Genomic DNA, 23,603 nt, shown 5'->3' on the forward strand with positions numbered 1-23,603 from the left:
AAACATTTCACTTTGGGTGCTCACTTTAGAGACGATATGCTAGTCTTGGAAAAAGTCCTCTGACGATTTACCAGGATAAGATTTGCACTGAAGGGATTTGGTTACATCAGACAAGCTTGGATTATATTTCCTAGTTTATATCAGGAGGTTATCTGATTAAGGTGTTCAAAAATAATGAACTAAACTGCTGGGGCAGTTAGGAAGAGACATTACTCTCCGGTATGAGAAGCCAGTTAAAATTTAATCCACAGAAAATGATCTTTATTCAAAAGGATGGGAACATAAGATCCCCTGTCCCAAAAGGCTAGATAAGGAATCAAATTGAAATTATCTAAAAGGAAGATAAATATTTATTTACGTGAAATGTACAGCTCAGGGACTTGGAGAAAGGGCTTTGAATTGTAAATATTGAAAAGATAATAAGTTGCCACAGAGAAATTAACTTTATTGGTATTGGTGAATAGCTGGAGACTAACATGTCTATAGAAAAATGATCCTGTAATTGATCGCAGCACGTATTTACGAACCCATAAAGCAGCAGGTAAATTTACATGCAACTTCCTTTCAACAGTATGACCTTGTGCATTGAAAGATATAATGTTTCTGTCTCTTAAAGCAGCTTTAAGAGTAAGATACATGTGGAGAAGAGAAAGGAGGAAATAAGAGTTGAACAGCTAGGTCATTTATTTAAAGAGGAAGATGTCAGGGAATGGTGCCAAGGTGAATGAGCAGCAGGAAGATGAAGAGTTAAGCAATGCGATGGACTCGAATAGGTGAAGTATATATGATTTGGGGCTGGGAATTGTTGAGGGCCATATTTTCCTGAAAACTCACTCCAAATGGCAAACCAACCTCTACCTCCCAGTCAAACAAATAGAGAGATAGAGAGAAGTAACAAGTTTGAGAGAGAGAAGAGAAAAGAGACTACGGTAGGCAAGCGTGAGTATCAGCAACTCAAAAACTTAAAAGTGTGACCATATACTCTAACTTGCTATGTGAATGCCGCTGGTAACATATTGAAAATATTGTATATTTCCTGTAATGTCCACACTTTAGCCATCACATTTCAGACATCATGTTTGACTGCATCCCATGACTTACCGTGAGCAATGTCACAGAAGATCTATTAGTATATAATATTTTAATTGATATCCTAATATACACAAGACCAGACTCGTAATGTATTCTGGCGTCTCCACCAAATTTACTTTAAAACTGACCGTGCAAAGTCCAAATAGCGCCTCTTAAGGAGGCTCATCAATTAACTTGTCCCACTTTCCTTCCATCCTTTATGCAAGAAAATGCCACTTTGTTGCATCCTTGATAAACCAGGCAAGGTCATCACTATATGGTTCACTGTTGCACCCAATTAAAAGCATATTTCTGATTTGTACCACTCAGTTTTGACACTGACAGATTTAAAGGAATAAATTAAGTCAAATTAGTAATGTTTTGTCTAGCAGACAATAGGAAAAACTCAAAATTGCATGTAGTTTTGCCACTGATCACGTATGTTGTTTGTGATCAGTGAATATATGTTTAAAAAGTCTATAAAGAGTATTATATACTTATATGGTATCAAATTTAACTATACTCCGACCCTGAAATTTGATTCAAAATGCTGCCTTTATAGTTGCCAAAATTAAAATACAGAATAGCATTTATAAAAACATTAAGGTTAATGTACACAAACTGGAAATTATCACCAAAGCCTATTTCCACTGTACAATGTTATTGCACTACCAGTTTGTACATGTATATTGAATATTTTTTTCAAAATCTTGCAAAGCAGGCCTACACACATTACAGGAACAGTAACATGCAGACAAAAATAGGAGGAATTGCTTTAAAAAGCGGGCTTTTGGACCCAGAGGAAATGTCACCCTCTACAGCTGCACTATCCTCCTCCAACCTTTAGGCTATGAATGCTTCTCATTCACTGAGATCCGAATTCGTATCCTCCGGAAAGAAATATATTTGAAAAATCAGGACGATACAGAAATATATCTACATCAAAGATTGCCACAATTCAAAATAAGTCAATTATTGTATTCTTTAGAAAACGACATAAAACGTTGCAAAATCTGTCTCCTTCACGATCCTTTGCACAATTCTAATTTAATTTATTCTCCAGGTGCGAGGATTTTCATTTTATCGAATCCAACTAACGCTAAGCATCACCTTCTAAAAAGCATAATCACAAAAAAAATACATTTGTACGATATTCCTGTTTCAATAATGGAAGATAAAACGATCGCACTGTACCTTACCGAGAGGAGGAGAGAAAAAAGCGTACAGTTTGTTAAAACGGGAAGTAATCTTCAATAAAAGGCAGTTTCAAGCTGAAAGTGCAAGAACTGTTACTTCCGGGTTGGTCAATTGTACGTCATTTGGTTCAGGTTTGTAACACCATCTAGGTCACAAAATGACTAAAAATGGAATCAGTTTACAGAAGGGTTTTGCTTCTCATACTTACCGTTCATACATGTATAAAATCATGGCATACACGATAAACGAAGTGTTCACTGTTCTGTGGAGGAAAAGGTGGATTTTAAAAAACCTTGTCCAACCAACATAGAGCTAATCTAGACAAGCTTTCACAATCTCGCAGCTCTTCCTGTGAGTGAGAAAAGGAAGCATGAATTAGCGAAATAACGAGCTTACATTGCCAGACATCAGATCGGTTGCCACTCATTCGAAAATCAATGTACGTATATGTTTTTTTTTAAAAAGGGAAGTTCCGAGCACGACTGGAGACTGATGTATAGGGACCCTGTTTATCCCGAAGACGAGAGTGGGCAGTTTCAGCAGACCTATCTTTTCAAGGGGCGTTGTCAGTGCATTGGAATTTTTTTTTTGTGTGTGTGTGGGGGGGGGGGGGGGGGAGAGCAGCAGTCTTAGTCCCTGTAACAGCATCTGAAAGCTCAGAAAATAATTGCGCCATGACAAGTGTGAAGACACTGGGCAAATGGTATTTCTGCTGCAGCACAGCATTTTGTAATGTTATTCCTCTTCGTTTTTATAACATGCAATTACACTTTTAATGAACGATGTTTCTCTCCAGCAGACATGATAGAGTTCCAGAATCGTGTCACATCATTGGCTATTACTCTGAATACAAATTCTCCAGAAAGGTTTCTAAGCATGGGAGCGAGCGGGATCTGCGGCGAGCTTCCCGGCTCTCTGCCCAGCGAGAGTGGCAGCGCAATACAACATTAATTGGTCCACTTAAGGAGGCCCCATGGGCTCCACGCTGCAAATGAAGACTCACCAGCCGATTTGCCGGGACCGTGCTTGCCAGCCCCCTGCTAACAAGGTCGAGCAGCACTTAAACAGCTCTTACACAACCAACCCCACTCAGCTTGCCGCAATGGTGTCGAGATGACCAATCCCAAGATTTGGAGATGCGAACCTGGGGAGGATCTTAGATGAGGTCAAGGCCAGGAGGGATGTCCTGTTCCCATGAGGGTCCCGGAGGGTGAGCCACAGGGCAGCCAGTGCCACCTGGGATGAAGTGGCAGCGGCCATCAGCTCAGACAGCGTGACTAGATAGTTCCGCAAGAAGGGTAACAACCTATACCAGGCCGCACGTGTGAGTTGGCACCCCCCAAAACCTTCCCACCCCCACACAAATCACCCTCCAGCCCTCCTTTGAACCCTCCAACCCTTCTCTCACACTTCCCCAACCCGCCCTTCAACCTCCCCAACCCTTCCTTTAAACTGACCCCATCACTGTGAACCACACGTGGGATAACGATGCCCTCTCTGTGTCTCCACAGGAGAAGCTGTCCCACAACCATCGGGAGAGGGTCCAGACTGGTGGCGGGGTGCTGGTATCAGAATCCTCACCACCTTTGAGGAACGGGCCTGGAGGTTACCAGGGTGGCCAAGGACAGAGCGGTCACCAACACAGAGGTCGGCGCATGCCACAGAGGTGAGGAACCACTGGGCCCCACCTGGAGGACCTGTGAAACGTGAATTGCTAATGCTCTACAGACTGACACATCCCTCCCACTGATCACATGTTCATTCTCCTGCAGGACCTCCAACGGACGGCACTGGCCCATCCGGGGTTGTTCCCTCCCCACTTCCCAGAAGACCACCTCTGAGGAGAGCTCCGAGGATGCAACCATCGATGCGTCAGAGCTTTCATCCCCACCCTCCAGCAGCGCAGAGACACGCACCTCGGTGGGCAACATTAGTGGTCAGGTCTTTGAGGACATTGTGATGAGCACCTCAAAGTTGCTGAAGCACAACAGGTGAAGGCAGTAACATCCAGATGAGACAGCAGTCGGAGGTCTGCTGGATCCCAGGACCCAGCTGGTTTACCCGGAGCTAATGCAGATGTTAGGGTGCAGCTATGACATTCCGAGGGAGATGCCGGCGAACCCCAGCAGGTCCACGGCCCATTGGAGGAGCCCCAGAGGCGACGGTAGCAAGAGATAGCACCGGCACTGCGTGGCACCGAGGCCAACATTGCTAGGGTGGCAATCGCAGTGGAGAGCTTGGTGCATAATGTCAGCAGCATTAGTGCAAGTGTCCCAAGGCACGGCACAGTTGGTGACGGCCATAGCGGAAGGCCTCGGTAGGCTGTCCAACTCGCTGGGGGAGGTGACCTTCATGGAGTACTGCTGCAGGACACAACCTGCTCTCAGATGGGAATGGCCAAGGTGCTGCAGAGCTTGTCCCAGTCGCAGGTGGGCATTGCTGAGGCACTGCAGAATGTGTCCCAGTCACAGAGGAGCATCGCCAAGTGCGTCAACACCATGGTGTAAACATTGGGGAGCTGCCAAGACTGGCAGAGTCAGATGACGCAGGGACAGCTGGGGCTCAATCCAGCTGCTCTTCTATTTGAGGTGAACCCCAGGGCCCCATCCCACGTCAAAGGTCCCTGCAGCAGCCCTTCCACCAGGTTCACGTTTTTTAAAAGGAGTACCAATCGGTGCCAGTATGACCACTTGCTGGGACATAGTTGGATATGGGGTGGCTCCCACTAATTGCATGGAAATAGGCCTTAAGTGGTGATTATTGATTTCTTGCCATGCTACGGTGGAATCCCAATTTCGCCTCTGGAGCAGGCCGGTTGCATCGCAATGGTTTGCCGCCCGGCGCAGTTCTCATTTTTAGCATCTCCCACTATTCATCGGCCTCATCATGCTCTCACTCGAGCCTGGTGAGGCCATTGAATCGTTCCCTAGGATACAACTAGGTATGGCGAGTTCAGAACTGGAAGGCATATTAGTACAGACCTGTCAATATTGCAGAATTTGGATGAATGAGATTTTCAGTTCTAGAATCATAAAATGGTGATAGTATAGAAGGAGGCCATTTGGCTCATCATGTCCATGCCAGCTCTCTGCAAGAGCAACTCGCCTAACCCCACTGTCTTTTCCTTGTAGACCTGCAGGTTTTTTCTCTCCAAATAATTATATAATTTTTCTTGAAAGCCACACTTGAATCTGGCTCCACCTACACTCTCAGGCATTACATTCCAGATCCTATGTATCTGAGTTCACAAAGATACTCCTCATGGCACCATTGGTTCTTTTGCCATTCACCTTAAATTAGTTTCCTCTGATTCTTGACCCTTTCTGCAATGGGGATAGTTTCTCTCTATCTACTGAGACCCGATCCCTAGGGTTAAGGTGCTAAATTGGGGGAAGGCTAACTACAACCAGATTAAACACGATTTGGAGGCTGTTGTTTGTGAGAGGCTGTTTGTGGGTAAATACACATTTGGCATGTGGGAGTCTTTTAAGGAGCAGTTGAGTGCAGGACAGGCATGTGCCAGTAAAAAGGAAGGGCAGGAAAGGCAGAATTTGGGAACCATGGATGATCAGGGAAATTGAGAATCTTGTCAAAAAGAAAAAAGATTTATATGTGAGTTACAGGCATTTAAAAACATATAAAGCACTTGAAGAATACAAGGAAAGTAGAAAAGAGCTCAAACAGGGAGTTAGGAAGGCAAAAAGGGGTCATGAAATGTCCTTGGCAGACAGTATCAAGGAGAATCCCAAGACATTTTATACGTATATTAGGAACAAGAGGGTAGCTAGAGAAAGAGTTAGTCCACTCAAAGACAAAGGAAGGAAAATATGCGTTGAACCAGAGGAAGTAGGTGAGGTCCTTAATGAGTATTTTGCATTGGTATTCACAAAAGAGAGGGACACGCTGATTGGTGGTATCTCAGAAGGATGTGTAAGCACTTTAGAACAGGTCGTTATTATGAGGGAAAAAGTGTTGGGTGTATTAAAAAGCATTGAGGTAGACAAATCCCCAGGGCCAGATGGCATTACTGAGAGAGGGAAGAGATGAAATCGCTGGGCCTCTGACAGAAACCTTTGTGTCCTCATTGGCCACAGGTGAGATCCCAGAGCTAGCCGGGGGGGGTGTTGGGTGGGGGTGTTGGGTGGGGGGGGGGGGGGTCGAGTTGCTGGTGCTATGGTCAAGGAGGAGCTGGAGCGAGTGGGGGGGGTTGAGACGGGGGTATGCCGCTGTGGGGTGCTGGCGCGTGGCTGGCCGAGGAGGGGTCATGGCTAGTCGGCGGAGAAGGGGGGCGGGTAGCCCCCTGATCCGGCTGATAACCTGGAATGTAAGGGGAATGAATGGGCCGGTTAAGCGGGCCCGCGTGTTCGCACACCTGAAGGGACTCAAGGCGGATGTGGTTATGACGTGACAGCACTGTTTAAAAAAGGAGGTAGGCAGAAAGTGGGTAATCATAGGCCAGAGAGCTTAACTTCGGTAGTAGGGAAGATGCTGGAATCTATCATCAAGGAAGAAATAGCGAGGCATCTGGATGGAAATTGTCCCATTGGGCAGACGCAGCATGGGTTCATAAAGGGCAGGTCGTGCCTAACTAATTTAGTGGAATTTTTTGAGGACATTAACAGTGCGGTAGATAACGGGGAGCCAATGGATGTGGTATATCTGGATTTCCAGAAAGCCTTTGACAAGGTGCCACACAATAGGTTGTTGCATAAGATAAAGATGCATGGCATTAAGGGGAAAGTAGTAGCACGGATAGAGGATTGGTTAATTAATAGAAAGCAAAGAGTGGGGATTAATGGGTGTTTCTCTGGTTGGCAATCAGTACCTAGTGGTGTCCCTCAGGGATCAGTGTTGGGCCCACAACTGTTCCCAATTTGCATAGATGATTTGGAGTTGGGGACCAAGGGCAATGTGTCCAAGTTTGCAGACGACGCTAAGATAAGTGGTAAAGCAAAAAGTGCAGAGGATGCTGGAAGTCTGTAGAGGGATTTGGATAGGCTAAGTGAATGGGCTAGGGTCTGGCAGATGGAATACAATGTTGACAAATGTGAGGTTATCCATTTTGGTAGGAATAACAGCAAAAGGGATTATTATTTAAATGATAAAATATTAAAACATGCTGCTGTGCAGAGAGACCTGGGTGTGCTAGTGCATGAGTCGCAAAAAGTTGGCTAGAGGGATGGAGTTTAAGACTAGGGAGGTTCTGCTGCAATTGTATAAGGTGTTAGTGAGGCCACACCTGGAGTATTGTGTTCAGTTTTGGTCTCCTTACTTGAGAAAGGACGTACTGGCACTGGAGGGTGTGCAGAGGAGATTCACTAGGTTAATCCCAGAGCTGAAGGGGTTGGATTACGAGGAGAGGTTGAGTAGACTGGGACTGTACTCGTTGGAATTTAGAAGGATGAGGGGGGATCTTATAGAAACATATAAGATTATGAAGGGAATAGATAGGATAGATGCGGGCAGGTTGTTTCCACTGGCAGGTGAAAGCAGAACTAGTGGGCATAGCCTCAAAATAAGGGGAAGTAGATTTAGGACTGAGTTTAGGAGGAACTTCTTCACCCAAAGGGTTGGGAATCTATGGAATTCCTTGCCCAGTGAAGCAGTAGAGGCTCCTTCATTAAATGTTTTTAAGATAAAGATAGATAGTTTTTGAAGAATAAAGGGATTAAGGGTTCTGGTGTTCAGGCCAGAAAGTGGAGCTGAGTCCACAAAAGATCAGCCATGATCTCATTGAATGGTGGAGCAGGCTCGAGGGGCTAGATGGCCTACTCCTGCTCCTAGTTCTTATGTTCAGGAGGCACACCTGAAGGTGGCAGACCAGGTAAAATTGAGGAAAGGGTGGGTAGGTCAGGTGTTACACTCGGGGCTGGATGCAAAAAATCGAGGGGTGGCGATCTTGGAGGGAAAGAAGGTGTCGTTTGAGGCGTCAAGCATTGTGGCAGATAATGGCGGCAGGTACATAATGGTAAGTGGTAAGTTGCAGGGAGAGAGGGTGGTACTGGTCAATGTGTAAATTGGGACGATGCGGGTTTTATGCGGCGTATGTTGGGTCGGATCCCAGACTTGGAAGTGGGGGCCTGATAATGGGAAGAGACTTTAACACGGTTCTGGACCCGGCACTGGATCGCTCCAGGTCTAGGACGGGTAGGAAGCCGGCGGCGGCTAGAGTGCTGAGGGGGTTTATGGACCAGATGGGAGGGGTGGACCCTTGGAGATTTGCAAGGCCGGGGGCTAGGGAATTGTCATTCTTCTCACATGTCCATAAGGCTTATTCCCGAATCGACTTTTTCATTTTGAGTAGGGCGCTGATGGCGAGAGTAGAGGATACTGAGTATTCGGTAATAGCCATTTCGGTCCACGCCCCGCATTGGGTGGACTTGGAGATGGGGGAGGAGAGGGACCAGCGCCCGGTGGCGCTTGGAGGTGGGGCTGTTGGCGGACGAGGAGGTGAGCGAGCGGGTCCGAGGAAGTATAGAGAGGTACCTGGAGACCAACGACAACGGGGAGGTCCGAGTGGGGATGGTATGGGAGGCACTGAAGGCGGTGGTGAGGGGAGAACTGATCTCCATTAGGGCCCACAAGGAGCGGGGGGAGAGGGAGAGGCTGATGGGGGAGATGGTGAGGGTAGACAGGAGGTATGCGGAAGAGCCCGAGGAAGGATTGTTGAGGAAGAGGCGTAGCCTCCAGGCCGAATTCAACCTGGTGCCCACCAGGAAGGCGGAGGTGCAGTGGAGGAAGGCCCAGGGGGCGATTTACGAGTATGGGGAAAAGGCAAGCCGGATGCTGGCGCATCAGCTTCGGAAGCGGGACGCAGCTAGGGAGATCGGGGGAGTTAAGGACAGGGGAGGGAGTGTGGTGCAGAGTGGAGCTGGCATCAATGGGGTCTTCAGGGACTTCTACGTGGAATTGTACCGATCCGAGCCCCCACTGGAGGAGGGAGGGATGGGTCGCTTCCTGGACCAATTGAGGTTTCCAAAGATGGAAGAGGGACTGGTGGCGGGATTGGGGGCCCCGATTGGGCTGGAGGAGCTGATCAAAGGGATAGGAAGCATGCAGGCGGGGAAGGCACTGGGGCCGGACGGTTTCCCGGTCGAATTTTATAAAAAATATATGGACCTGTTGGGCCCGCTGTTAGTTAGGACCTTCAATGAAGCATGGGAGGGGGGGGGGGGGGGGGGCCTTGCCCCCGACGATGTCCCGGGCACTGATCTCCTTGATCTTGAAGCGGGACAAGGATCCCATGCAGTGTGGGTCTTACAGACCGATTTCCTTGCTAAATGTAGATGCCAAGATGCTGGCGAAGGTCTTAGCCACGAGGATTGAGGATTGTGTGCCGCCGATCATCCATGAAGACCAGACGGGGTTTGTGAAGGGGAGGCAGTTGAACGCAAATGTGCGGAGGCTTTTGAACGTTATCATGATGCCGGCGAGGGAGGGGGAGGCGGAAATAGTGGTGGCGATAGACGCTGAGTAAGCCTTCGACAGGGTAGAGTGGGGGTACTTGTGGGAGGTGCTGAAGAGGTTTGGGGAGGGGTTTGTCAGGTGGATTAGGCTGTTGTACGAGGTCCCGATGGCGCGTGTGGCCACAAACAGGAGGAGGTCCGAGTACTTTCGGTTGCACCAAGGGATGAGACAGGGGTGTCCCTTATCCCCCCTGCTCTTCGCACTGGCGATTGAACCCCTGACTATGGCACTAAGGGAGTCAAGGAACTGGAGGGGGTTGGTGCTTGGTGGGGAGGAGCATAGGGTGGTCACTTTATGCGGACGACCTGCTCCTGTATGTGGCGGACCCGGTGGGAGGAATGCCGGAGGTAATGAGGATTCTGAGGGAATTCGGGGACTTTTCGGGGTACAAGCTCAACATGGGGAAGAGCGAGCTGTTCGTAGTTCATCCAGGGGACCAGGAGAGGGGGATTGGCGAGCTCCCACTAAAAAAGGCGGAGAGGAGCTTCAGGTATCTGGGAGTCCAGGTGGCCAGGAGCTGGGGGGCCCTGCATAGGCTTAATTTTACAAGGCTGGTGGAGCAAATGGAGGAGGAGTTCAAGAGGTGGGATGCGTTGCCGCTGTCCTTGGCGGGTAGGGTGCAGTCAATCAAAATGACGGTGCTCCCAAGGTTTTTGTTCCTTTTCCAGTGCCTCCCCGTGTTTATCCCGAAGGCTTTTTTCAGGCGGGTTAACAGGAGTATAATGGGGTGAGAAGGGTGTTCCTGGAGCAGAGTAGAGATAGGGGGGGGACTGGCGCTGCCCAGCCTCCGTGGGTACTACTGGGCCGCCAATGCGACGATGGTGCGCAAGTGGGTGATGGAGGGGGAGGGGTCCGCATGGAAGAGGCTGGAGACGGCATCTTGTGTGGGTACGAGTCTGGGGGTGCTGGCAATGGCGCCGCTGCCGCTCCCTCCAAGGAGGTATACCACGAGCCCGGTGGTGGTGGCTGCCCACAAACTCTGGGGGCAGTGGAGGCAGCACAGGGGGGAAGTGGGGGCCTCGGCGGGGACCCCACTACGGGGGAACCACCGGTTCGCCCCAGGAAGAACAGGTGGAGGGTTTGCGGGGTGGCACAGGGCAGGGATACGAAAGTTGGGGGACCTGTTTGTGGACAGGACGTTCGCGAGCATGGTTGAGCTGGAGGAGAAGTACGGGTTCTTCCCAGGGAACACCTTCAGGTACTTACAGGTCACGGCGTTTGCCAGGCGGCAGGTGGCGGAATTCCCGTGGCTATGGCCACACACAGCACAGGACAGGGTTCTCTCGGGGCGGGTGGGTGGGAGTGGGGAAGATCTCGGAAACTTACCAGGTGATGCAGGAGGAGGAGGAGGCCTCGGTGGTGGAGGTAAAAGGTAAGTGGGAGGAGGAGTTGGGTGAGGAAATTGAGGAAGGGACGTGGGCAGACGCCCTGGGGAGGGTGAACTCTTCCTCATCGTGCGCGAGGCTCAGCCTCATACAGTTTAAGGTGCTGCACAGGGCACACATGACCGGGACAAGGATGGGTCATTTTTTTGGGGGGTGAGGACAGGTGTGTTAGGTGCTCAGGGAGCCCAGCAAACCACACGCATATGTTCTGGGCATGCCCAGTGCTGGAGGAATTTTGGAAGGGCGTAGCGAGGACGGTGTCGAGGGTGGTAGGATTCAGGGTCAAGCCGGGCTGGGGGCTCACAATATTTGGGGTGGCAGAGGAGCCGGGAGTGCAGGAGGCAAAAGAGGCCGGAATCCTGGCCTTTGCGTCCCTGGTAGCCCGGCGAAGGATTCTTCTTCAGTGGAAAGATGCGAGGCCCCCAAGCGTGGAATCCTGGATCAACGATATGGCGGGGTTTATTAATTTGGAGAGGGTGAAATTCGCCTTGAGAGGGTCGGTACAAGGGTTCTTTAGGCGGTGGCAACCGCTCTTAGACTTCCTGGCAGAGCGATAGACATTGGTCAATGGCAGCAGCAACTCGAGGGGGGGCGTCAATGTACTTTTTTGTTATTTATACTGGAGGGTCTGAGGGGTTGTATATACTTGTATTAAGTCGGGGCGTTAATGTTAATTTATTATTTATGTACGGGGGGGGGCGGGGAGGAGGGGGGTATGGAGGGCTGTTTTTCTGGCCTGTGTTTTGTACTTAACCCTGTTGGGTTTCTTTTTCATTTTGTTATTGATATTTTATGAAAACCCTTGAATAAAAATTTTTTTTTTTTTAAAAAGGTGAGATCCCAGAGGATTGGAGGATAGCCAATGTTGTACCGTTATTTAAGAAGGGTTGCAAGGATAATCCTGGTAATTATAGGCTAGTGAGTTAGACGTCAATGATAGGGAAATTGTTGGAAAAGATTCTTAGGGATACGATCTATGCACATTTGGAAGTGAATGGTCTTATTCGCGACAGACGGCAAGGTTTTGTACGAGGGAGGTCATGTCTCACTAATTTGATTGAATGTTTTGAGGAGGTGACAAAAATGCGAGGGAAGGGCTGTGGACGTTGTCTACATGGAATTTAGTAAAGCATTTGATAAGGTGGCAGGCTGGTGCAAAAGATTAGATCACATGGGGTCAGGGGTGAACTAGTTGAATGGATTCAGAACTGGCTTGGCCAAAGAAGACAGAGGGTAGCAGTGGAAGGGTGTTTTTTGAGTGGATGTCTGTAACTAGTAGTGTTCCACAGGGATCAATACTGGGACCTCTGCTCTTTGTAATATATATAAATGACTTGGAAGAAAAACATAGCAGTCTGATCAGCAAGTTTGCGGATGATACTAAGATTGCAGGAGTTGAGGATAATAATGAAGGTTGTCAGAGAACACAACAGGGTATAGGCTGCAAAATTGGGCAGAGAATTGGCAGATGGAATTTAACCCGGACAAATGCGAGGTGATGCATTTTGGTACATCCAATTCAGGTGGAAGCTATAAAATAAATGGCAGAACCATCAGGAGCATAGAGACTCAGAAAGATCTTGGCGTGCAGATCCACAGATCCTTAAAAGGATGGCATCACAGGTGGAAATGGTGGGAAATAAAGCATATGGCATTCTTGCCTTCATAGGACAGGGTATCGAGTATAAAAGCTCGAAAATATGTTACAATTATATAGAGCGTTGGTTAGGCCACATTTGGAATACTGTGTCCAATTCTGGTCACCGCACTAACAAGGACGTGGAGGCTTCGGAGAGAGTACAGAAAAGGTTGACCAGGATGTTACCTGGTAAGGAGGGTATTAGCTATGAGGAGAGACTGAATAAACTGGGATTGTTCTCTCTAGAGAGACGGAGGCTGAGGGATGACCTGATACAAGTTTATAAAATTATTAGGGGTATAGATCGGATGAATAGTTGGAGGCTTTTTCCCAGGGCGGAAATGGCAATTACAAGGAGGCACAAGTTCAAGGTGAGGGGGGACAGGTTCAGTGGAGATGTGCGGGGGAAGTTTTTTTACACAGAGGGTGGTGGTGGCCTGGAATGCAATGCCAAGTGAGGTGGTTGCGGCGTATACGTTGGCGACCTTCAAGACTTATCTGGTTAGGCACATGAACAGACGGGGTATAGAAGGATACAGGCGGTTGGTCTAGATAGGACACGTGATCGGCGCAGGCTTAGAGAGCCGAAGGGCCTGTTCCTGTGCTGTATTGTTCTTTGTTCTTTGTTCTTATTGCTTTGAACAACTATTTAATCTCATCTCAGTCTTTTCCTTCTCTCAGGAAAACAATCCAGCTTCTTGTACGAACACTTCCTGTTATTTTCTTTGTTCCCATTTTTTTTATTTTATTATTTTTGGTCCCTGGATCCATAATCAGGATGTGCCTTTAAAGAGAAGACGCAAGCTGAAGCAGCCTGCTTGTCAAGACATTGTGTTCCTAGGTTTTGTATTTTGGCGAGGAGAAAACAGACTTGTCAATGCCGCGTGAATCTCAGGAATAAGTTTTGGAGGAAGGCGATTTGATTAACTAACTGACAACCAGTAAGCCAGGGTGTTATGGGCGAGGCGTTTTCAGAACCCCAAAATGTATCATGGAGTTCAACCAAGCTCCCCCTTTAATGTATTTGTTGCTTTTCCTAGCACACGGCTTGTTCCCTAGGAGTGGGATTACAGTTATGGACACGTGAGTTGTTAAACACAAGACAATGTTTATTCCATGAACTCAACTTAACATCTTATATAAACATTGGATCTCTTAACACCCCTTACTTCAAAGATAACTACGAAAATATTGCAACAGTAAATAATTCCTCAAAATGAATCATTCCTCAAAATGTTCCTTCAAACGCCCAAGAGACTTAACACCTTTAAACAGAATCACATCAGGTTAAAGGCTTTACTATTATGAGTTTAAATCACCCAAATGATCCAGAGATAGTCTTTCATGACAGAGATCCAGCTCACTGCAAAACACAGACACTCCCAAGCTCTTTTCAAACTGCAGCTCTCTGGAAACACACAGACACACACAAGCTCTTTTTCTCCAAACTGCAGCTCTCTGGAAACACACAGACACACACAAGCTGTTTTTTCAAACTGAAACTTCAAAATGTCTGATCTAAAGCCCAGCTCCACCCACACTCTGACATCACTGCATTTTCTTAAAGGTACATTGCGTAAATATCCATTTCTTAAAGGCACTCTCACATGACAAGGGACAGTGTTCTGCCTAAAAACAGTCAATGATTGGTTCCTTCATGATGCTTCTGGTTCAGTATCCCAACTAGTGCAATTCCAACTCATGCCAGCGTCTGAATCGCTGCGGTCGAGATTGGTACTGGAAAGCCTGACAAGCTGGAGCTGCATATAAGCACTCTACTACCCGCACTCATTCCAGCCAAGAACATGCCACCCCGGAGAGAGGCCCTGAGATTCGCAGATGCAGAGCTCAAGATGTTGCTAGATGCTGTGGAGGAGAGGGGGGATACCCTGTTCCCCAGGATGTGAAGGCGGCTGCTACCCGCTGATGGCAACCGAGCTTGGCTGCAGGTGGCAGAGGCCGTGGCACCACCACAAGGACCGGGCAGCAATGCAGAAATAAGCTGCATAACCTCCTCAGGCGGCCAGGGTGAGTCACCCTCCCCACCCCACAACGTTCTCTCCCCTCCACCATGCGGCCTCCACCAGGTGGCACGGTGGTCAATGTTGCGTTAGGGTCGGCAACCCACCAGGTCAGACACGGTGAGTCACCAGCTCTGTGCCTCTGGTACCGCCCCCCCCCCCCCCCGGCCACTCAAGAGGGCAACTGCACCCCACTTGCTGGTAGCCTCGTCACACCCCACCCTGCACCACATGCCAACACCCATAACGCCCACCATGATCTTGTGCCCCGCACACACAGGCCACGAGCCACGGACCTGCTGTGCGGCCCGCGTCCGAGTGTCTCAAACTATGCGTTATTTGTCCTCCCAGGAGAAGTTGGCCCACAACCGCAGGGAACAGGAGACCCCTCACCGTCGCAGAGCAGAGGGCGTTAGACCTGGTCGGTGGGGTTGGGGGGGAACAAAGCCGGCAGTCGCAGAGGCAGAAGTCGGCATGAGACATAAAAGTGACCCCGCAATGCATTTCAATGTCCCTATGGCACATAATTTCCCCCCCCCCACCCCAATCACCCCCACCCACGATCTGTCCACGTATCCTGTCTTGTTTCTTGCAGGGTCACCGCAAAACAATGAGGAACCGGCTGGTGTCCCCCGCCCCCAGTCGCAGCCCTGCGACAACCCGTACTACATGTCTGGGGACGATACGGACTTCTCATCACTGCTGTTATGCCAGAGACACTCACCTCACCTCGGTTGGCCATGTTAGCAAAGAGGCTCCTGTGACACTACCTGGTGTGCACCACACACATGCAGCGGTGCATCATGTGGAGGTAAGAACCCCCGAGCGGGTGGATGGTCGGAGGTCGGCACGACCCCAGGGACTAGCTGCGGACCAGACAGGTCTTGTGCTTCTGGAAAGGGCTGTCCGATCGATATTGGAGATGCAGGCGCAGAGCCGGGGACTACATGAGGGGGTGTCAGCAACCATCCAGCACCTGCAGGTTCAGTTGGAGCAATCCAATTGCCTCAGGAGCAGGAGGCGGTGCCAGCTATGCATGTCCCAGACCAACACCGCATGGGTTGCATCCGTGGAGGAGGCCTTGGGTGTGAAGGTTTCGGCCATGGCCCAGGATGTCTAAGGCCTGGGGCAGAGTGTGCGGGCAGTGGTTGAGGCACAAGACAGGCCAGCTATGTCACTGGCAGCCATGTACCAGGGCCACATGCGGGAATTGAGAACATTGATCTGGCGCTGGCTAATCTGAGCCAGTCCCAGAGGGAACTGGTTCAGTACCTGAGTGATGTGACCCAGTCCCTGAGTGACATGGCTCAGTCCCAGGCGGACATGGCACAGTCCCTGTGTTCCATGGCCATGACCATGGAGACCCTAGTCGAGACGGGAGTGGGCCTCCATGACTGGCAACAGCAGGTGATGGTGGAGTCCCCGGAGCTCGCTCCGCCGGACCCCTGTCCCAAGGAGTAGGCCGAGGGAAGAGGAGTTGATGGGGCCCATGCCGGTCACACCTGCAGGAGAGGTGTCGGAACACTGCAGCACTTCTGAATCTCTCCCACCTGTCCCTGGCACATCCGATGGGCAGAGTGAGGTGACACCATGACAATTGTGACTCCCGGACGACTGCTGGGCCCATCTGGGCCCTTTTGCTCCAGAGAAGAGCCGCCAAAGTAGACACAGGTCTTAGGGCAGGGTATGCAACAGGTCGCCTCAGCTTCTGATTTGACAGCTGGGGTCTCCTCCTTCCCACCTCCTCCTTCCCACCTCTTCCAGGGTGTAGCACCATCGATCACACACGAGGCGAGACGTAAAGAACTTCAATCGAGGCTTTATTGAGCAGACTTGTTCAGACTCGTTCCCCAGCAGTTCAGTCACAGAATGCAGCTGCGGGGATTAACCCAAGTCCTTATACCCCGCCTATCTGGGTGGAGCCCAGTAGGCGGCGGATCCAATCGGGATCCAGCGTCTGTCCTCCAATGGCTCCTCGGCATTCATGGTGTACCGTATTACCCTTAATACATACCACCACATTCTCCCCTTGTTAAAAAAGAACCCGGCGGGGTGGTGGGTGGTATGGTGGTAGGGGTTTACAGGGTCGGTGCCTTAACCATTGAACTATATACAATCATGCCGCTTTTACTGGGCCACTGAATTATTCACATTTTACCCGATTTGCAGCGTTAACTATTAACAACAATGCCGCTTTACTGGGCCACTGAATTATATACATCTTAAGTCAATTTGATGAGTCGAGATGGTGCTCTGGCCGCCCTTTCCGATCGTCTCAGCCCGGGTGGTGGTGGTGGTGCTGGCTTGGGTCCGGTCGACTCTGGGAGCATCGCGCTGTCCCCCTCTGTTTCCTCACCCCTGGATGGGCGTGGGAGGAGAACTGATCCCCGCGGGAAGGGGGTGGTTGTGGGGTGCACCGGCGGGAGTGAGGCGGAGGTGATTTGTGTTGGGGGGGGTGGGGGGGAGCTCCGGCGGGCGCCAGGTCCCGCAGAGAGACCGTGTCCTGTCGGCCGTCTGGGTACGCCACGTAGGCGTACTGCGGGTTTGCGTGGTGTAGGTGTACCTTCTCCACCAGTGGGTCTGATTTGTGCGCCCGCACATGTTTCTGGAGCAGGATGGGTCCCGGGGCTGCCAGCCAGGTCGGAAGTGACGTTCCAGAAGTGGACCTCCTAGAGAAGACAAGGAGGCGCTCGTGAGGCGTTTGGTTAGTGGTGGTACACAGCAGGGACCGGATAGAATGAAGGGCATCCGGGAGGACTTCCTGCCAGCGGGAAGTTGGGAGACTCCTAGACCGTAGGGCCAGTAGGACGGTCTTCAAGACCGTTCCGTTCTCCCCCTCTACCTGCCCGTTCCCCCGGGGGTTGTAGCTGGTCGCCCTGCTCGAGGCTATGCCCTTACTGAGCAGGAATTGCCGCAGCTCGTCACTCATGAAGGAGGACCCCCTGTCGCTATGGATGTAGGCGGGGAAACCGAACAGGGTAAAGATGGTGCCGAGGGCTTTAATGACCGTGGCCGCGGTCATGTCGGGGCAGGGGCTGGCGAAGGGGAAGCGGGAGTATTCGTCAACGACGTTAAGAAAGTACGTGTTGCGATCGGTGGAGGGAAGGCCTTTGAAGTCCAAACTGAGGCGTTCAAAGGGACGGGAAGCCTTTATCAGGTGCGCTCTATCTGACCTGAAAAAATGCGGTTTGCATTCGGCGCAGATTTGGCAGTTCCTGGTGACTGTTCGGACGTCCTCGACGGAGTACGGGAGGTTGCGGGCCTTTATGAAGTGGTAGAAATGAGTGACCCCCGGGTGGCAGAGGTCCTCGTGGAGGGCTTGGAGACGGTCCACTTGTGCGTTGGCAAAAGTGCCGCGAGATAGGGCATCGGACGGCTCGTTCAGCTTTCCGGGACGGTACAAGATCTCATAATTGTAGGTGGAGAGTTCGATCCTCCACCGCAGGATCTTGTCGTTTTTTATCTTGCCCCACTGTGCACTATCGAACATGAAGGCTACCGACCGTTGGTCAGTGAGGAGAGTGAATCTCCTACCGGCCAGGTAATGCCTCCAATGTCGCACAGCTTCCACTATGGCTTGGGCCTCCTTTTCTACTGAGGAGTGGCGAATTTCTGAAGCGTGTAGGGTCAGGGAGAAAAAGGCCACGGGTCTGCCCGCTTGGTTGAGCGAGGCCGCCAGAGCTACGTCGGACGCGTCACTCTCGACTTGGAAGGGGAAGGACTCGTCGATGGCGCGCATCGTGGCCTTTGCGATATCCGCTTTAATGCGGCTGAAGGCCTGGTGGGCCTCTGTCGACAGGGGAAAAGCAGTGGACTGGATTAGTGGGCGGGCCTTGTCTGCGTACTGGGGGACCCACTGGGCGTAATAAGAAAAGAAGCCCAGGCAGCGTTTCAGGGCTTTGGTACAGTGGGGAAGAGGGAACTCCATGAGGGGGCGCATGCGTTCGGGGTCGGGGCCTATCACTCCATGACGCACTACGTAGCCAAGGATGGCTAGACGGTCGGTGCTAAACACGCATTTTTCCTCGTTGTAGGTGAGGTTGAGGGCGTTAGCGGTCTGGAGGAATTTTTGGAGGTTGGCGTCGTGGTCCTGCTGGTCGTGGCCGCAGATGGTGACGTTGTCGAGGTACAGGAACGTGGCCCGTAAACCGTGCTGGTCGACCATTCGGACCATCTCCCGTTGGAAGACCGAGACTCCGTTCGTGACGCCGAATGGAACCCTTAAGAAGTGGTATAGCCGCCCGTCTGCTTCGAAGGCAGTGTACTTGCGGTCACCGGGGCGAATGGGGAGCTGGTGGTAGGCGGACGTAAGGTCCACGGTGGAGAAGACCTTGTACTGTGCAATCCGATTGACCATGTCGGATATGCGGGGAAGAGGGTACGCATCTAGCTGCGTGTACCTGTTGATGGTCTGACTGTAGTCTACGACCATTCTTTGCTTCTCCCCTGTCTTCACTACTACCACCTGGGCTCTCCAGGGACTATTGCTGGCCTGGATTATGCCTTCCTTCAGCAGCCGCTGGACTTCGGACCTGATAAATGTCCGGTCCTGGGTGCTGTACCGTCTGCTCCTAGTGGCGACGGGTTTGCAATCCAGGGTGAGGTTCGCAAACAGGGAGGGCGGTTCGACCTTGAGTGTCGCGAGGCCGCAGATAGTCAGTGGGGGTATAGGGCCACCAAATTTGAATGTTAAGCTCTGGAGTTTGCATTGGAAGTCCAACCCCAGGAGGGTGGGAGCGCAGAGGTGGGGCAGGACATACAGCCGGTAATTTTTGAACTCTCTCCCCTGCACCTTTAGGTTTGCGATGCAGAACCCTTTGATTTCAACGGAGTGGGACCCCGCCGCCAGGAAAATTTTTTGGGTGCTTGGCCGAATGACAAGGGAACAGCGTCTTACCGTGTCCGGGTGAATAAAACTCTCCGTGCTCCCCGAGTCGATCAAACACGGCGTCTCGTGCCCGTTCACCAGCACCTTTGTCGTTGTCGTCTGGAGCGTCCGGGGCCGCGACTGGTCGAGGGTCACCGATGCCAAACGTGGTTGGTGTATCAGATCGTTGTCTTCAACAATCGGAGTCGTCCACGCTGGGGTCCTTGCCTGTCAGCCAAGATGGCGGCGTCCATGGATCGCACGCGGTCGGGGGTGGACAAAATGGCCGCTCCCATGAGTCGCATGCGGCCGGGGGTGGACAAAATGGCCGCTCCCATGGATCGCACGCGGCCCGTGGGTAGGAATATGGCGGCACCCGTCCCCCCCTCGTGGTGTCCGGGGTCCAAAATGGCGGCGCCCGTTGGCCGCCTGTGGGTCGCTGGGGGGGTTGAGCCCGTGGTCCCATTTGTTCCCCGGAGATAGCGGCGACCCCACGGGACTGGCACACCGCTGCGTAGTGCCCCTTTTTACCGCAGCTTTTGCAGGTGGCCGAGCGGGCCAGGCAGCACTGGCGGGGGTGTTTTGGCTGCCCGCAAAAATAGCAGCGGGGCCCCCCCCGGGTGGTCTGGGATTCTGGCTGCGCACGCTTGCGGAGGGTGGGGGTTGCCGGGGGGTCGGTCGCGGTGGGGGTCCACGGAGCCCAAGGGGCTGCAGCGCGGTCGGGGGCATAGGCGCGGGCGTTTTGTGGGGCCACGTCGAGGGAGGCTGCAAGGGCCCGTACCTCTGTGAGTCCGAGAGAGTCTTTCTCTAAAAGTCTCTGGCGAATTTGCGATGATGCCAAACCTGCTACGTAAGCGTCTCTGATCAGGAGGTCCGTATGTTCGTTCGCCGTAACCGCTGAGCAGTTGCAGTTTTGTCCCAGGATCGTTAGAGCATTGAAGAAATCGTATAGCGATTCCGTGAGGATTTGTCGTCTCGTCGCAAGCTGGTAACGTGCGTAGACCTGGTTGACGGGCTTAATGTAGATCTCCTTCAGCAAGTTGAGCGCCGCTGGGAATTCTTCCGCGTCCTCGATGAGTAAGTAGATTTCGGGACTCACCCTGGAATGCAGGACCTGCATCTTCTGTTGGTCTGCCGGGGGCCGTTCGGAGGTATCCCTCAAAGCACGCCAGCCAGTGCTTAAACGCCGATGTTGCGTTAGCTGCTTGGGGCCGATTCGCAGCACTCCGGGGCGATCCGGAGCTCCATATTCCTTTTTAAGTCTGCTCAATATATTGTAGCACCATCGATCATACACGAGGCGAGACGTAAAGAACTTCAATCGAGGCTTTATTGAGCTGACTTGTTCAGACTCGTTCCCCAGCAGCTCAGTCACAGAATGCAGCTTCGGGGATTAACCCAGGTTCTTATACCCCGCCTATCTGGGTGGAGCCCAGTAGGCGGCGGATCCAATCGGGATCCAGCATCTGTCCTCCAAAGGCTCCTCGGCATTCATGGTGTACCGTATTACCCTTAATACATACCACCACACAGGGCCTGTTGGGCGACTGGCTCTCCATCGTCACCGGCTGGCTCCTGCTCCTCTGGGGCAGGCTTCTGTTCTGCAGAGTCTCCCCCGAGCAGCACCTGCTCATGCAGCCTCAGTGCGTTCTCCAGGACTGCTGCGGCCAGGCAGATGCCAACCACACCTGACTGTACTCCAAACTCCATTTTCTGCAGGGGTAAAGGGCAGACTTGTTAGCATGGTCAATACTCCTGTGCCCAACCAGGTCCGCTGGGCTACATGATGGCCCTGGCTTGCACTGCAGCCTCTACCCCCGCATGTCCTCCTCCCCACTCCCGGTCATAGCCCCCCCCCCTCATTCCCCCCTACACGTTTCCCTCTACACCACGCAACTAGCCCCGCTGGTCATTTGTCATATCTATTTGCAATTCCTGGTCCAATTTTTCAATTTATCTCTGGTCCTTGAAAACATTTGTTCCACCTTATGTTAGATACTTTTTTAAAAAATGTTTTTATTGGCATTTTCAATTTTACATTATCAAACATTTTGTGTCCAATATTTACAAGTTACACAGTTTCCTATGTACATACGTCTTTCTTGCTATATCTCCCCCCCCCCCCTTCTCCCCCTCTTCCGTCACCAGGGAGCCTCTTGCCCCACCACCTGTCTCTGCCAGAGTTACGCTCTGCAGCTCCTGGCCCATGCCCTCCTGTGGGGTCTACTGTGGGTGCCCTCCTTGGGTAGGCCACATGCTACCTCTCCAGCAGGGTGTCACCGACTGGCACCATGCCTGGTGGCATGTGTTGGGGCAGGGGGGTGGGCGGGGTTGGGCGAAGGGGGTGGGCATGTGTTGGACCATAACTGCAGTGTGCTGTGGATCCTCTGAACAACAAATGGGTTGACTCACCTGATGAAGGAGCTGCACTCTGAAAACTAGTGACATCGAAACAAACCTGTTGGACTTTAACCTGGTGTTGTAAGACTTCTTACTGTGCTCACCCCAGTCCAATGCCGGCATCTCCACATCGTAGCTCCCTTTGAAATTGGTCTGACCAGTCCCAAGCATCTGTTGGGTGCTCCTTGGGCATAATGAGGTGTGACATTCCATTCTTAAAGGACATTAATGAACCACATGACATGCAATTCCAGATTAATTTAATTAATGGGCCCATCACAAAATGGAACTCATCCATTGTATATATTTTGTTTCTTGAATCATAGTCATTTGTCATATCTATTTGCCATTCCTGGTCCAATTTTTCAATTGATCCCTGGTCCTTGAAAACGTTTGTTCCACCTTATGTTAGGTACTTTAAAAAAAATGGTTTTATTGGCATTTTCAATTTTACATTGTGAAACATTTTGTGTCAAATATTTACAACTTACACAGTTTCCTATGTACATACGTCTTTCTTGATATATCTCCCCCCCCCCATCTTCCGTCCCCCTCCCTGTCCCCTCCTTGGTATCCCCCTCTTCTACCCTGGGTGTTCTATCGCTAAGCTCCTGTTCTCCCCTTTATTTTTTCTCCTTCTGTGGTTTTCGTTGCTGGTCTTGTGGGTTGGGGGGGGGGGGGGGGGGGGGAGCACGGTTTCCCGCCTCCTCTCCCCTCCCCTCCTCCTCCCTGAGGTTCCCTTGAGTTTCTTCCTAATTTCCTCCCCTTCCTCTTCTGTACCTCCTATGTATTTTTGTCTACTCTCCCCCGTCTCTCCCTCTTTTCCTAGTTGCTGTTGGCCTCGAACAGTTCTTGGAATTGGTCGACAAATTCCCCGCACGCTTTGTGGAAGCCTTCTTCCGATCCGTGGGTGGTGTACTTGATCTTCTCCAGATGGAGAAATTCCACCAGGTCTGCCAGTCGGTTCGCAGCTGTGGGTGGTGCTGCTGACCGGCAGCCGAGCAGGATTCTCCAGCGTGCGATTACAGAAGTGAACGCAAAGGTGTCGGTCCCTTCCCCATGTGTAGCTGTGGCTGTTCCGAAACCTCAAAGAATGCCACTCTCGGGCACGACTCCAGCTCAGCCCCACAACCTTGGACATTGCCTTGAAGAAGGCTGTCCAGATCCCTACAAGTCTGGGGCAAGCCCAGAATATGTGGGCGTGGTTGGCCTGTCCTCCCTGGCACCATTCACATTTATCTTCCACCTCCGGGAAGAACCTGTTCATTCAGGTTCAGGTTAAGTTCTGTGCACCACTTTAAACTGCATGAGGCTGAGCCTTGCGCAGTAGGAGGTGGAGTTGGCCCTGCTCAGTGCTTCGCTCCATAGTCTTCAACCCACTTCCGTTCTCAGTTTGCTCCCCTCTTCAATACGGTCCGTGTTTATCAGGTCCTCTAATAGTGTGGTTCTTGGGGTCCTGGGGTATCCGACCATCTCCTTACAGAGAAAATGCTTTACCTGAATGTGCCTAAGTTCCTGTCCTGTTGATAGTTCCAGGTCTTCAGTCAGCTCGCTCA

The 23,603-nt window shown here is 51.3% G+C and overlaps 1 protein-coding gene and 1 long non-coding RNA gene across 12 annotated transcripts in view; one reads left to right on the forward strand and one right to left on the reverse strand.

The window, feature by feature from the left end:
- fam49bb (family with sequence similarity 49 member Bb) overlaps positions 1-2,825 on the reverse strand; it is a 275,748-nt gene extending 272,923 nt beyond the window's left edge. For 6 of the 9 annotated variants that reach the window (XM_072467054.1, XM_072467062.1, XM_072467040.1 and 3 more), the window contains exons 1-2: positions 2,665-2,825; positions 2,477-2,530 (exon numbers count right to left, since the gene is read on the reverse strand). The gene's annotated coding sequence lies outside the window, so the exon portion shown is untranslated. Of the gene's footprint in view, positions 1-2,265; positions 2,381-2,476; positions 2,531-2,664 lie in introns of those variants that run through there. The other 3 variants (XM_072467042.1, XM_072467059.1, XM_072467048.1) reach the window with 3 other exon arrangements.
- The window catches only part of LOC140385182 (uncharacterized), a 115,140-nt gene that overhangs the window by 60,002 nt on the left and 31,535 nt on the right, over positions 1-23,603 (forward strand). The gene's annotated exons all lie outside the window — the stretch shown is intronic.

This window comes from Scyliorhinus torazame, chromosome 11 (assembly GCF_047496885.1).
Source record: "Scyliorhinus torazame isolate Kashiwa2021f chromosome 11, sScyTor2.1, whole genome shotgun sequence".
Classification (NCBI taxonomy): Eukaryota; Metazoa; Chordata; class Chondrichthyes; order Carcharhiniformes; family Scyliorhinidae; genus Scyliorhinus; species Scyliorhinus torazame.